The following is a 12,239-nucleotide window of genomic DNA, read 5'->3' as shown; positions in this document are numbered from 1 at the left end:
TTTATATATCCGCAAGGAGCTTCTTATAGAGATATTTTTATGGAATCCCTTTTTATTTTGTGTCAATAAAGATTTTTTTGATATTTTTGTACCATAAAGACCTTGCATGAATCTTTTATTTTTTTCTATGGTCCTTTCTATCTATATAAAGCAACTATACTACGGGCAACTATACTAGCTATACTGGGGGCAACTATACTAGCTATACTGGGGGCAACTATACTAGCTATACTGGGGGCAACTATACTAGCTATACTGGGGGCAACTATACTAGCTATACTGGGGCAACTATACTAGCTATACTGGGGCAACTATACTAGCTATACTGGGGCAACTATACTACATGTACTGGGGGCAACTATACTAGCTATACTGGGGGCAACTATACTAGCTATACTGGGGGCAACTATACTAGCTATACTGGGGGCAACTATACTAGCTATACTGGGGGCAACTATACTAGCTATACTGGGGGCAACTATACTAGCTATACTGGGGGCAACTATACTACATGTACTGGGGGCAACTATACTAGCTATACTGGGGGCAACTATACTAGCTATACTGGGGCAACTATACTAGCTATACTGGGGCAACTATACTACATGTACTGGGGGCAACTATACTAGCTACCTATACTGGAGACAACTTTATTACATAAACTGGGGCAACTATGCTACCTATACTGGTCGCACCTATACCTGGCATTACCTGAAATTAGTATGCCGCACTCGGTGTGTTCCTTTTTTTGGGGGGTGCGCCTGTGAGCCCTGCCTGCCAACTATTGTGCCCCTTTTGAGCCCCCCCAAAAATCTGAAGCTGGAGCCGCCATTGCTTAGCGATCATCCAGTCCCCCGCTGTGGCTCAGTTTCGTTATCAGCAGTGCGCCTGCACGGCTCTAGCCGTGCGCATCCTCGATCGTGCTCCCGTAGTACTACGTACGTACACATACTGCACAAGACGGCCACAGGAGCGCAATCGAAGACGCATGTAGCCAGAGCCATGCAAGCGCACTGCTTGGCGACTGATCAGTTGCCGAAAATAAAACTAGGCCACAGTGAGGGACCGGATGATCGGTGAGTGACGGCACAGGATGGCTGCAGGGGGCTGGTGGAAGCCTCAGGTAATTGAAACTTTTTTTCCCCTATGTCGGTTGAAGGGCTGGTTCACACGGACGATTGGCGGCGTTTACCGCCAAATGTTCGGGACTTGTCGGCTAAACGCTCCCATTCAAGTGAATGGGAGCGTTTAGCATCGTGCTGTTACCGGTGATTAGCGGCGATTGCAGAAACTTGCCGTTCCGACCCCGATTTAACTCGTCGTTTCAGCCGGCCCTGGAAGCCACATGCGACGTCCAGCCGGCTAGCCGCCGCATCTTCATGTCCCCTTGCGGGGACGAGAAACGCCAATCGCGACAGGAAGCCGACGATCACCATACACTGCCCCCGAACGAGACATCGCAGGATGACGCTGCTTCCCAGCCACCCCAACACCGCCTGCCGTCCGTGTAAACCAGCCCAAGTTAAGTGCATACACCCCAATGAGATCCTGCAGTAGTACAGGCTGCACAGCCGAAAGCTTACTCTTATTCTTTTAAGTAGCCAATAAATAGTATCAGCCTGTTTAACCTCACCTTCTCCCTATCCACAGGCACCTTCCCCTCAGACTTCAAGCAGGCCACAGTACTGCCCCTGCTCAAGAAACCCTCACTCGACCCCTCGCTACCCTCCAACTACCGCCCGATCTCCCTCCTCCCCTTCGCCTCAAAACTCCTTGAGCGCCTGGTTCACGAACGCCTGACCCAGTACCTCAATGACAACTCACTACTAGACCCACTGCAATCTGGATTTTGGCCTGCCCACTCAACCGAAACGGCTCTCACCAAAGTGGTCAATGACCTTGCCTTAGCTAAAGCTGAAGGTAAATACACCATTCTCCTCCTCCTTGACCTTTCAGCAGCTTTTGATACAGTAAATCAACACCTACTCCTCCAGTCCCTCCAATCCATGGGCATTCACGATCTCACCCTGACCTGGCTTTCATCCTACCTCTCCAACCGCTCCTTCACGACCTCCTTCAGTGGGTCCTCGTCCACCCCCAACCACCTCTCAGTGGGAGTCCACCAAGGCACAGTCCTTGGCCCCCTACTGTTCTCCCTATACACATCCTTCATTGGCAAGGTTATCTCCTCCATGGGGTTTAACTATCATCTGTACGCAGATGACACCCAAATCTTCCTCCACACCCCTGACATATCCACCACTACCATGGACAAGGTCTCCTCCTGCCTATCTGCCATCTCCTCCTGGATGTCCGCTAGGTTCCTGAAGCTAAATCTAGACAAAACGGAATTTATGATCTTCCCACCCCGGTCATCCCCGGACCTCCCAGATGTGCAGGTCACTGTTAACCACACTACCATTCGCCCTACCTCTCAAGCCCGCTGTCTGGGTGTCACCCTGGACTCCGCACTCTGCTTCACTCCCCACATCCAAAACTTCGCAAAGTCCTGCAACTTCCACCTTCGTAGCATCTGTAAGATTCGCCCTTTCCTGACCCCTGCCACCACCAAACTCCTCATCCATGCTCTCATAATTTCCCACCTTGACTACTGCAATGCCCTTCTGTCTGGTCTCCCTATGACCCGAACAGCCCCACTGCAGTCCATCATGAATGCGGCAGCCAGAATTATCCACTGCTCTCATCTCTCCACCATCTTACTCAGAGATACACACTATGGAACTCCCTACCTCCACCCATTAGGGCAGCCCCCTCCTTCAACACCTTCAAGAAGGCAGGGGCCCCAACCGTCCCGTTTTCGCCGGGACCGTCACGGGTTGGGGGAGGGGTCCCGCTGTCCCGGGATAGCCCCCCTTGTGTCCCGGCAGGCAGCAGCTCCTCTCCAGCGGAGGAAAAAAGAAGGATCGAGGCGTCAGCCGCGGCTGTGGTGTGCAGGATGCGGGCCAAGCTTGTCCCCCCTCCCTCCGAATGTGCCCCCCAGTGTCCCCCTGTATGGCGCAGCAGAGCGGCAGTCTTACCATCTTGCAGTGGCTGGAGGTGTACTGGTTAAGGGCTCTGACATGGGAGACCTGGGTTCGAATCTCGGCTCTGCCTGTTCAGTAAGCCAGTAATTCAGTAAGGAGTTCATTGGGCAAGACTCCCTAACACTGCTACTGCCTACTGAGTGCGCTCTAGTGGCTGCCTCGCAAGCGCTTTGAGTCCGACAGGAGAAAGGCGCTATACAAATACTGCCATTATTATACTGCCATTATTATCTTCCTCGCGTACTGGCATCTCGTCTTCCAACTACTTCCTGTGACGTCACAGGAAGCGGAGAAGACGAGATGCCCATATGCGAAGAGGAATGGTAAGACTGCCGCTCTGCTGCGCTCGTACCTCGCCATACAGGGGGACACTGGGGGGCACATTCGGAGGGAGGGGGGACAAGCTTGGCCCGCATCCTGCACACCACAGCCGCGGCTGGCGCCTCGATCCTTCTTTTTAGCTGGGCACCCTCACCCTTCTCCCCACCATTCGTATATATATATATATATATATATATATATATACACATTTTTGACTAGGGGTGTGTCAAGGGGTGTGGTTGGGGGCGTGGCTTAAGTGTCCCGGTTTCTCATCTCAAAAAGTTGGGAGGTATGAGAAGGCCCTCAAAACTCACCTATTTCACTCTGGCCTACCACCACCCCTCACAATTGCTCTAAACCCACAGCTGAACTCTGGTCCCCTACCTCTCGTGTCCCTACCTCTCCCTCTAGATTGTAAGCCTTTGGGCAGGGTCCTCCTCCTTTTGTGTCCTACCTGATCATGCACCTCCATTACTGTGCACCCATTCTATGCGTTTGAGTGAACCTAACTTGCCTAATCTCCATGCTCCCCTCCAGTGACTAAGCATTACCTTGTACTCATACTGTGCTGTGTGATCTGGTTTTCTTGTATTCCTGTATTGTCATATTGCTGTTTGTCACCCCTAAATATTGTCTGTAACCTAAATTAATGTCCAGCGCTGCGTAATATGTTGGCGCTTTATAAATACAATAAATAATAATAATAAAAATAATAATCAGCCTGATTCAAAACTTCTTGTTATAACCAATTTGTGCAGCCCTCGAGGCATGGCTCCTAGAAGCGCAGTGATTGGATGGGAGTGAGGGGACCTTTAACAACTTTTGCATACTGGCTTCCTTGTTGCTGCGAAACGCCAGATTCTTATCAGACACAGCAGCACAAAAGAAGTTTTCAGGGGGAGATTCACCCGCTCCTCAGCCCCATTTCACGCTGCTGGGCTAGTCCTGGGCTCAGATTACGTAAGTAGTAATAATGAGTGTGCATTCCAGTGTGGGGATGAAAGGGTTACCCGGAGAATGCCAGCAAACTGCAGAGAAAACAAGCCATGTCTTTCAGCTCAGCCCTCTTCCCCCGGCCAGGACAGCAGGCAGCCCCTCTCTCTTCCTCCTCTGCTGGGAAGGGCAGATTATTGAGGTGAGCCGGGTGTGGGGGGCTCCTCTGGCTGGAGGGGGGCTCCAGGGGTGCAGGGAAGGGCTGGGTGGGACAGTGGAGCTGCAGGGAGTGCTGGGTAAGACGTGAATGGTGGCAGCTGGAGGCAGCACGTGGGTGAGAGGCAATGATTGTCCTGTCTATGGGAAAGTCAGGGAAAGCGAGTCTACAGCGGAAGCCCTAATTTGTTTGTCTCTACTGTTATTTTGGAAACTTAATACAGAGCCACCAGCGGTCAAACGCAGGGAGCTCAAAGGATGCTGGCTTAAAGGATATACAAGGTGACAAAAGCAAACAATATTTAATTATCTGGGGCTTCTTCCAGGCCCTAGAGGTCTTCTGGGTCCCTCGCTGCAGATCCGGTGTCCTGCTGGTCGCCCGTAAGGCCCACCAATCCATTGGCGGGTGGCCACGCGAACACGTCATCGGGCACGTACATCGCCTGTGCAGTACGCTCCCAATAATGTGGGCATGTTCCTGTGCGAGCGCGCACGCACAAGCGCCGACCCGGTGATGGGTCGGCGATCGTTACGGGCTGCCAGCGGGACATCGGGGAGCTCCGTAACTGCGGCGAGGGACCCAGAAGACCTCTAGGGGCTGAAAGAAGCCCCAGGTAAGTAAAGATTGTTTGCTTTTGTCACCTAGTATGTCCTTTAAGTCTTCTGCCTCAGCCGATAATCAGGCTTGTGTATGGTGGCCCCCCAACCCACAAATGATCTGCCCGGTGGATATACTCACCCTCAGCGACGCCAATCCCGTTATTCGTGCCCTTCCCCCACCTGTCGCGTGACGTCACGGACATGCCACTTGTTGTCCCTCCAAAATGTGCGAGTTTAAAAAAAAAATTAGCACCTCACAGAATATCTTCAGAGTTGATTATTGAGATGCTACTTCCAGGGATGCTCATCACGGATTATTCACGAGTAACCACGGTGGTTACTCGTGATTCAAATGAACTTTAATTGCCGCACCTCAGCGGCTAGATGCTGCGGGGTTAATTACCCATAATGCTGCTCTCCGCCCAGCGTTTCAACAAGGTGCAAGTGTCCTAATGGATGCGTTGCAAGCCTCGCTATGGAGCACTTCCTCAAGGAGGAGGCGGCGGTAATTACAATTCACCCGACAGGAAAACGCCGGCTCCAGACAAAAGCTCCCAGGTGCCTCGAACCACAACGCACCAAAACGCACGTCTGATATGAAAGGTAAAATGAACCCTTTGGACTTCCCTTTTACTTTGCTTAACGCAATGTATTGACTTTTCGTCAAAACGCAGGAAATGAGCTCTGATGTGAAAGAGCCCTGAGGGCTGGAACCTACTACAGCAATTTTTATATAAATATATTTTTTTGCGTTTGGGGAGGTTTTCAAGACGCTAGCGATTTCCCTAAACGCTCAGCTAATGTTAATGGATGGGCCAAATTCCACTGGAGCAATTGCGATTACCAAAATCGCAAATGCGGGACATGCAGCATTTTTGAGTGTTAGCGGTTTGCGTTAGCGTTTTTGCAATGTAAAGTATATAAACGCTGGCATAATCGCTTGTCAAAACCTACACAGAGCGATTTTGCTAGCGTTTTTAAATTACTGCACACTGTAAAAAAAAAAAAAATTTAAAGGACCAATCAGAATTAAAATTGCAAATCGTTACACAATCGCTGGTAAAAAGCTGACACTTTTTAAAATCGGTACCAAAATCACCAGAAAACGTTTGTGAAATAGCTTACAAAATGCTCATTAAAAACGCTGGTGATTGCAATAGCGATTTGTAGTGGGTTCCAGGCCTGAGATATATTGCATTTGATGGGCCCGATTCCAAGCTGCAGTTTGCAGCAAACTTAGAAAATTAGCACACCTGATGAAGGGCTCTGCCCGAAACATGTAGTGTACTGTCTGCTTCAATACAGCTTGTGGCTGCATACAGCTCCTGAGTGCCGTGTCTTCATTTCGTTGTCATTTATTGAGCTTGCAAGGACAGGACTTCTTCCCCTATTGTTTCTTGCAGCTGCTGTGTTTGTATTATTTAATTGTCATACTTGTGTTTCCTTTTCTCATACACCCGTGTCTTGTTGTACATGTTCATATGATCAGTTCAGCCTCCTGGCTGCCGGCCACAAACCCCATTCAGTTGCAGTTACATACAGCTGAATGTAATGGCCCGTACTCACGGGCTGCAAATGTTGCCTGTCGCCAGCACACGTGAGCGTGTGGGCGACAGGCCGGCGACAGCTCCTCGCCAGGTCCCTCCGCGTACACTCGCGGAAGAGGGACCAGCGGCGAGGCGGAAGCTGTCGCCGACGTTCGTCCTCCCTCCGCCGGAAGCTCCATATACTTTAATGGAGGTTGCTGTCGCTAGTCCGCGTACTCACGCGGACTAGCGACAGTTGCGGCGGAGGTGCGGCGGCGACTGTCGCCATGCGATTGAAACTTTCAATCGCATGGCGACATGAGCGACGGGCGACAGTTCGGGGTGCGCGCGCGTGCAACGGCCCATACTCACGGGCGACAAAAGTCCCTCGTGAGTATGGGCCATTAAGCCTGGTACACACATCTAATTTTGATTGGCCAGCAACCAACCAATGTTTCCACCTCTGTGTAGTATGAGAGCTTAACTACACTATCTGCTCATACTATTCAATATCTGTGGACCCTCGTACTACATGGAGGTGGTAAAATTGGTCAGACATAAGCCAACTGAAATTTGGCCAGTGATTGGTTGGGTACCGGGCTTTAGTGTTTGGTAACACTGCACGTGTCACAACACACGGTGGCGTTACCCAGCAGCAAAACACTCATGTTGCGTCTGGGCATGCAGCCATGCCATGCTCAGATGTAACTACCTGGGAGGGCTGCCCATTCACTGCACATGCTTAAAGGGAACCTAAACTGAGAAGGATATGGATTTTTCCGTATAAAATAATACCAGTTGCCTGACTCTCCTGCTGATCCGGTGTCTCTAATACTTTTAGCCACACCCCTCAACAAGCATGCAGATCAGGTGCTCTGACTGAAGTTAGACTGGATTAGCTGCATGCTTGTTTCAGGTGTGTGATTCAGCCACTACTGCATCCAGAGAGATCAGCAGGACTGGCAGGCAACTGGAAACCTCCATATCTATCCTCAGTCTCCTAACAAAAATGTTTAAGACTTTTTTTTTTTATTTTTTTTTTTTACTTTTTAAGATATCCCACGGTATTATATTTTAATCTAGTTTTTAAAGGGGAACTGGAGTGAGAGTGATATGGTGGCTGCCATTTTTTCTCCTTTTAAACAATACCAGTTGCCTGGCAGCCCTGCTGATCTGTTTGGCTGCAGTAGTGTCTGAATAACACCAGAAACTAGCATGCAGGGCGGCTAATCATGTCAGATTTGACAATAATGTCAGAAACACCTGATCTGCTGCATGCTTGTTCAGGGGCTATGGCTAAAAGTATTATGCTAGGTACACACCATACAATTTTCTAAGGGGCCCATACACTGGTTGATATTAGCCATCGATCGATCCTATAGAATCGATCGATTGATCAGAAATCGATTCTATCAAATTCCCCATTCGATCGATTTGCAGCCGATTTCAATCGATTTGGATCAATTTGATCTATTTGACAGGATGGAAAATCTAGGTCGATCTGCTGCTGGCAGCAGATCGATGGTCCATAGAGTTGCACTGGATCTAATGGTGCAATAATGCATGTAGATCAATTTTCTCTAGATTTGCAATAGATTTAATTTTAAAATCTATTGGAAATCTGTTCCTAGTGTACAGGGGCCCATACACTTACATGATTTCCCGCCGATATACAGCAGATTCGATCACTGTGATCGAATCTGCTGTGAAATCGTTGCGCAAACGCTGACCGAATGATCTATTTCCATCCGAAATCGATTGTTCCCGTCGATCTGTCCACGCGGAAGATTTTGCTCGATTGCCGGCAGGTCGGGAGTGCGTAGATAGCGGCGTTCGAATGTCCAATGCTAGCGGCAATAAATTACCTGTTCTCCCTGCGCGTGTCCCCGCTGTCCCTTCTCCACACTGGGTTCCGGCTGGCTTCACTTACCTCCTGTCCCGGCAGGAAGTTTAAACAGTAGAGCACCCTCTACTGTTTAAACTTCCCCTGACAGTAAGTAAAGTGAAGCTGGAGCCCAGAGCGGAGAAGAGACAGTGGAGACCGGGGGACTCGCGCCGGCCGGATAAGGTAATGTATGCAGGGGGGGTAGCGGAAGCTCCACAGATCGTGAATCGATTTCATAGTGAAATCAATTAGAAATCTGTTTGCAGTGTAGGCAGCCAATAGATCCCTCTTTGATTAGATTCTATCACAGAGGGATCTATGTGCTGGTCGATCTGGTGGCAATCGACCCAGCATATGGCAGCCTTATGGCACACATCAGATAGATTCCTGTTAAGGTGCATACACACATCAGACTATAGTCTTTGGAAACTGAAAGATCACAGACCAATCTTACCACCCTTCATGTAGTATGAGAGCCATACCTACACAGTCTTTTCTATGGAGCTGAACTCCACATCAGAAACAAATCTTTGCAAGATGCTGCACACACAGATGCTGTACAGACACAAAAGATCAGTATCTGCAAAAGATCTGTTCCTGCCAAAAATCTATTCCTGCAAATTGCAATGATAGTCTATGAGATCTGCAGATCAGTATACACACATGATTTAACTGACATTCATCTGCAGATCAAGCAATCATCCGCAGATCTGAAAATCCATCCTGGTGGATCTGTTCTGCAGATGAATGTCAGTTAAATCATGTGTGTATGCTGATCTGCAGATCTCCTAGACTATCATTGCAATTTTCAGGAATGGATTTTTGGCAGGAACAGATCTTTTGCAGATACTGATCTTTTGTGTCTGTACAGCATCTGTGTGTGCAGCATCTTGCAAAGATTTTTTTCTGATGTGGAGTTCAGCTCCATAGAAAAGACTGTGTAGAGTATGGCTCTCATACTACATGAAGGGTGGTAAGATTGGTCTGTGATCTTTCAGTTTCCAAAGACAATAGTCTGATGTGTGTATGCACCTTAAGATTGGACTTGACAGGTATCTGCAAGAAATCTATCTGATGGTCGCCTATCTGCCTAGCAATTAAGCATTGTTCTACTCAGCAGGAGATAACCAGAAGACAATGCACCAAAGATAATGACCAGTCTCTACCAGTACTTTACAGAAAATAATCTAATTACAGAAAATGTTACAGAAAATCTTATGCTGGGTTTACACCATAAAATTTTCTGTTAGATTCTTCTGTTAGATTCTTCTGTTAGATTCTTCTGTTAGATTCTTCTGTTAGATTCTTCTGTTAGATTCTTCTGTTAGATTCTTCTGTTAGATTCTTCTGTTAGATTCTTCTGTTAGATTCTTCTGTTAGAATGCATAATTAGATTATTTTCTGTAGAGAATGGTCATTATCTCTGGTGCATTGTCTTCTGTTTATCTCCTGCTGAGTAGAACAATGCCTAATTGCTCGGCAGATAGATACATTTTCAACATGTTGAAAATGTATCTATCTGGCAGGTAAAGGTGGCCATACACTCGTTAGATTAGCAGCAGATCGACCTAGATTTTCCACCCTGCCAGATCGATTGAAATCAATTGAAATCGGCGGTCGATCGGTCAACCGATCGATTTTTGATCGATCGGCCAGAAAATCGGCTGTGTATGGGCCCCTTAAATCTAACAGAAAACTGTATGGTGTAAACCCAGCATAATGCTGCGAATACACGGTTCCATTTTTGTGCTCGATTCCGCCCCCAATCGTTTTTCACGCTCGATTCTGTGGGCGATTCTCTTATCTTTCGCTTGTTTTTCTTATCTTTTTCCATTGTCTCCCATTCAGAATTGAGCACAGAAACGATCGGGCGGGAGATCGGATGTGTCAGAAATTATCAATCGAGCCATCTAAATGGCTCTAAATCGAGTCGTGTATTCCCAGCATAACAGAAAAATCTAACAGAAAATTGTATGGTGTGAACTAGGCATAATGCTGGGCATACACGGCTCGATTTTTGCCGCTCGATTCTGCAGGCGATTCTCTGATCTTCTCTTTTTCCATTGTTTCATCTTGTTCCATGACGCAGCAATTGTGTTTTGGGTTAAATATAGGTGTTGGGGAGGTTGTGGACCTCTTAGTCTAATAGCAATCAGTGTGTGACGGCTGGGGTGGGAGGGATGGAGGGGCGCACTTTGGTGTCTCAGCCTTGGGTGCTGGAGGACCTTGTCCCAGCTCTGGTACAGCCCTTGCTAGGCCAGCAGCACTGGAGCATGTCTCCTCAGTGAGCATTCAGCAAGCTAGGACGATATGTCTCATCATGGCAGCCCTCCTTATTATACAGCGGGGCTAGCCAGTGTTCCTTTCTGTGATTGGGTGCCAGGGCTTCTGCCCTGCTCGGAGCCCTCTGATTGGCTCCAGGACGTCATCTCCTTAGTTAAAGTATTTTGGATCCGAATATCCACAATATCCGCGGATATCCGTGTTATGCGCCCAAATATCCGCAGATAGCCATCCGGATTTGGCCCAGGTATCCGGAATCCGGTTGGATAGCTAAAAAAAGGTCGGAATCCTGATAAGCAGCACTGGTTATTATAATATATATATATATATATATGTCCTCCCCTCCATATAGTCACATCTGGGCATGGCACGGTTACACTTACATATGCAGATCAGGTGCTTCTGTCATTATTGTCAGATAGATTAGCTTCACGTTTTGTTTCTGGTGTGATTGTACAACACTATTCAGCCAAATAGACCATCAGGGCTGCCAGGCAACTGGCATTGTTTAAAGCAGACCTGAACTCAGAACTTCCTCTCTGCTCTAAAAGATATGCAACAGCATAATAACCATTTATGCTAGAGCTGCAGGGACATGCTAGTCATATCCCTGCAGTTTGGGGGTTTGCAGGCGATCGTGCGGGCAGATACCCGTGATTGTGCTGCTGCTAGCTGGGGGATTTGTGCCAATCCGAGCATGTCCGCCGAGAATAAACACTGTTTTTGTTCAAAAACAGTGTTTATTCTTACATAGAGCCACCGTGCCCTGATTTCCGCCGGTTTCCGCGCCCCATCGTTAGATTGTTGAATAGGAACTATGTTCCCATTCATAATCTCCCCACTGGCACTGTGATCGCAGGCTTACGATGGAAACCTGTGTCACTTCCTTCATTACAATGTATCAACACATTGTATCCTATGTAGCGTACAAAGTACGCTAATAGGATTTTTGCTCAGCAGGGACATCTTGTGGCAAAATAGTAAAATACACCTACTGATTTGAGGAGGAAAAAAAATCTGATGAGGGCATATAATTATTAAATAATGGGCTAAAAATTAGTGATGGATGTAAAACTGAAAAAATGCACCTTTATTTCCAAATAAAATACTAGAGATATAATTTTAACGTTGCAATAGCCGGGACAAATGGCCAAATAAAATGTGAGGATTTTAATTATGGTAACTTGAATTATTTTAAAACTGTAATGGCTGAAAACTGAAAAATGATGAATTTTTTTCCATTTTTTTCTTTCTTATTATTCCCATCATAATGCAATTAGAATAAAATAATTCTTAGCATAATGTACCACCCAAAGAAACCCAAATTGGTGGCGGAAAAAATAGATCATTTTGTTGTGATTAGTGATAAAGTTATTGGGGAATGAATGGGAGGAGCGCTGACAGGTGAAAATTCCTCTCGTCCATAAGGTT

General features: G+C 47.5%; 1 protein-coding gene across 3 annotated transcripts in view; it reads left to right on the top strand.

Moving 5' to 3' along the window:
* The window catches only part of PRTFDC1 (phosphoribosyl transferase domain containing 1), a 514,552-nt gene that overhangs the window by 456,529 nt on the left and 45,784 nt on the right, over window positions 1-12,239 (top strand). The window contains exon 1 of one of the 3 annotated variants that reach the window (XM_068235651.1): window positions 4,221-4,325. The exons of 1 other annotated variant lie outside the window; for it this stretch is intronic. The gene's annotated coding sequence lies outside the window, so the exon portion shown is untranslated. Of the gene's footprint in view, window positions 1-4,220; window positions 4,326-4,393; window positions 4,501-12,239 lie in introns of those variants that run through there. One more of the 3 variants, XM_068235650.1, reaches the window with a different exon arrangement.

The sequence above is a fragment of the Hyperolius riggenbachi genome, chromosome 5 (genome assembly GCF_040937935.1).
Source record: "Hyperolius riggenbachi isolate aHypRig1 chromosome 5, aHypRig1.pri, whole genome shotgun sequence".
Taxonomy (NCBI): Eukaryota; Metazoa; Chordata; class Amphibia; order Anura; family Hyperoliidae; genus Hyperolius; species Hyperolius riggenbachi.
Note: the sequence above shows the minus strand (reverse complement) of the source record. Positions and strands in the feature narration are given on the sequence as shown.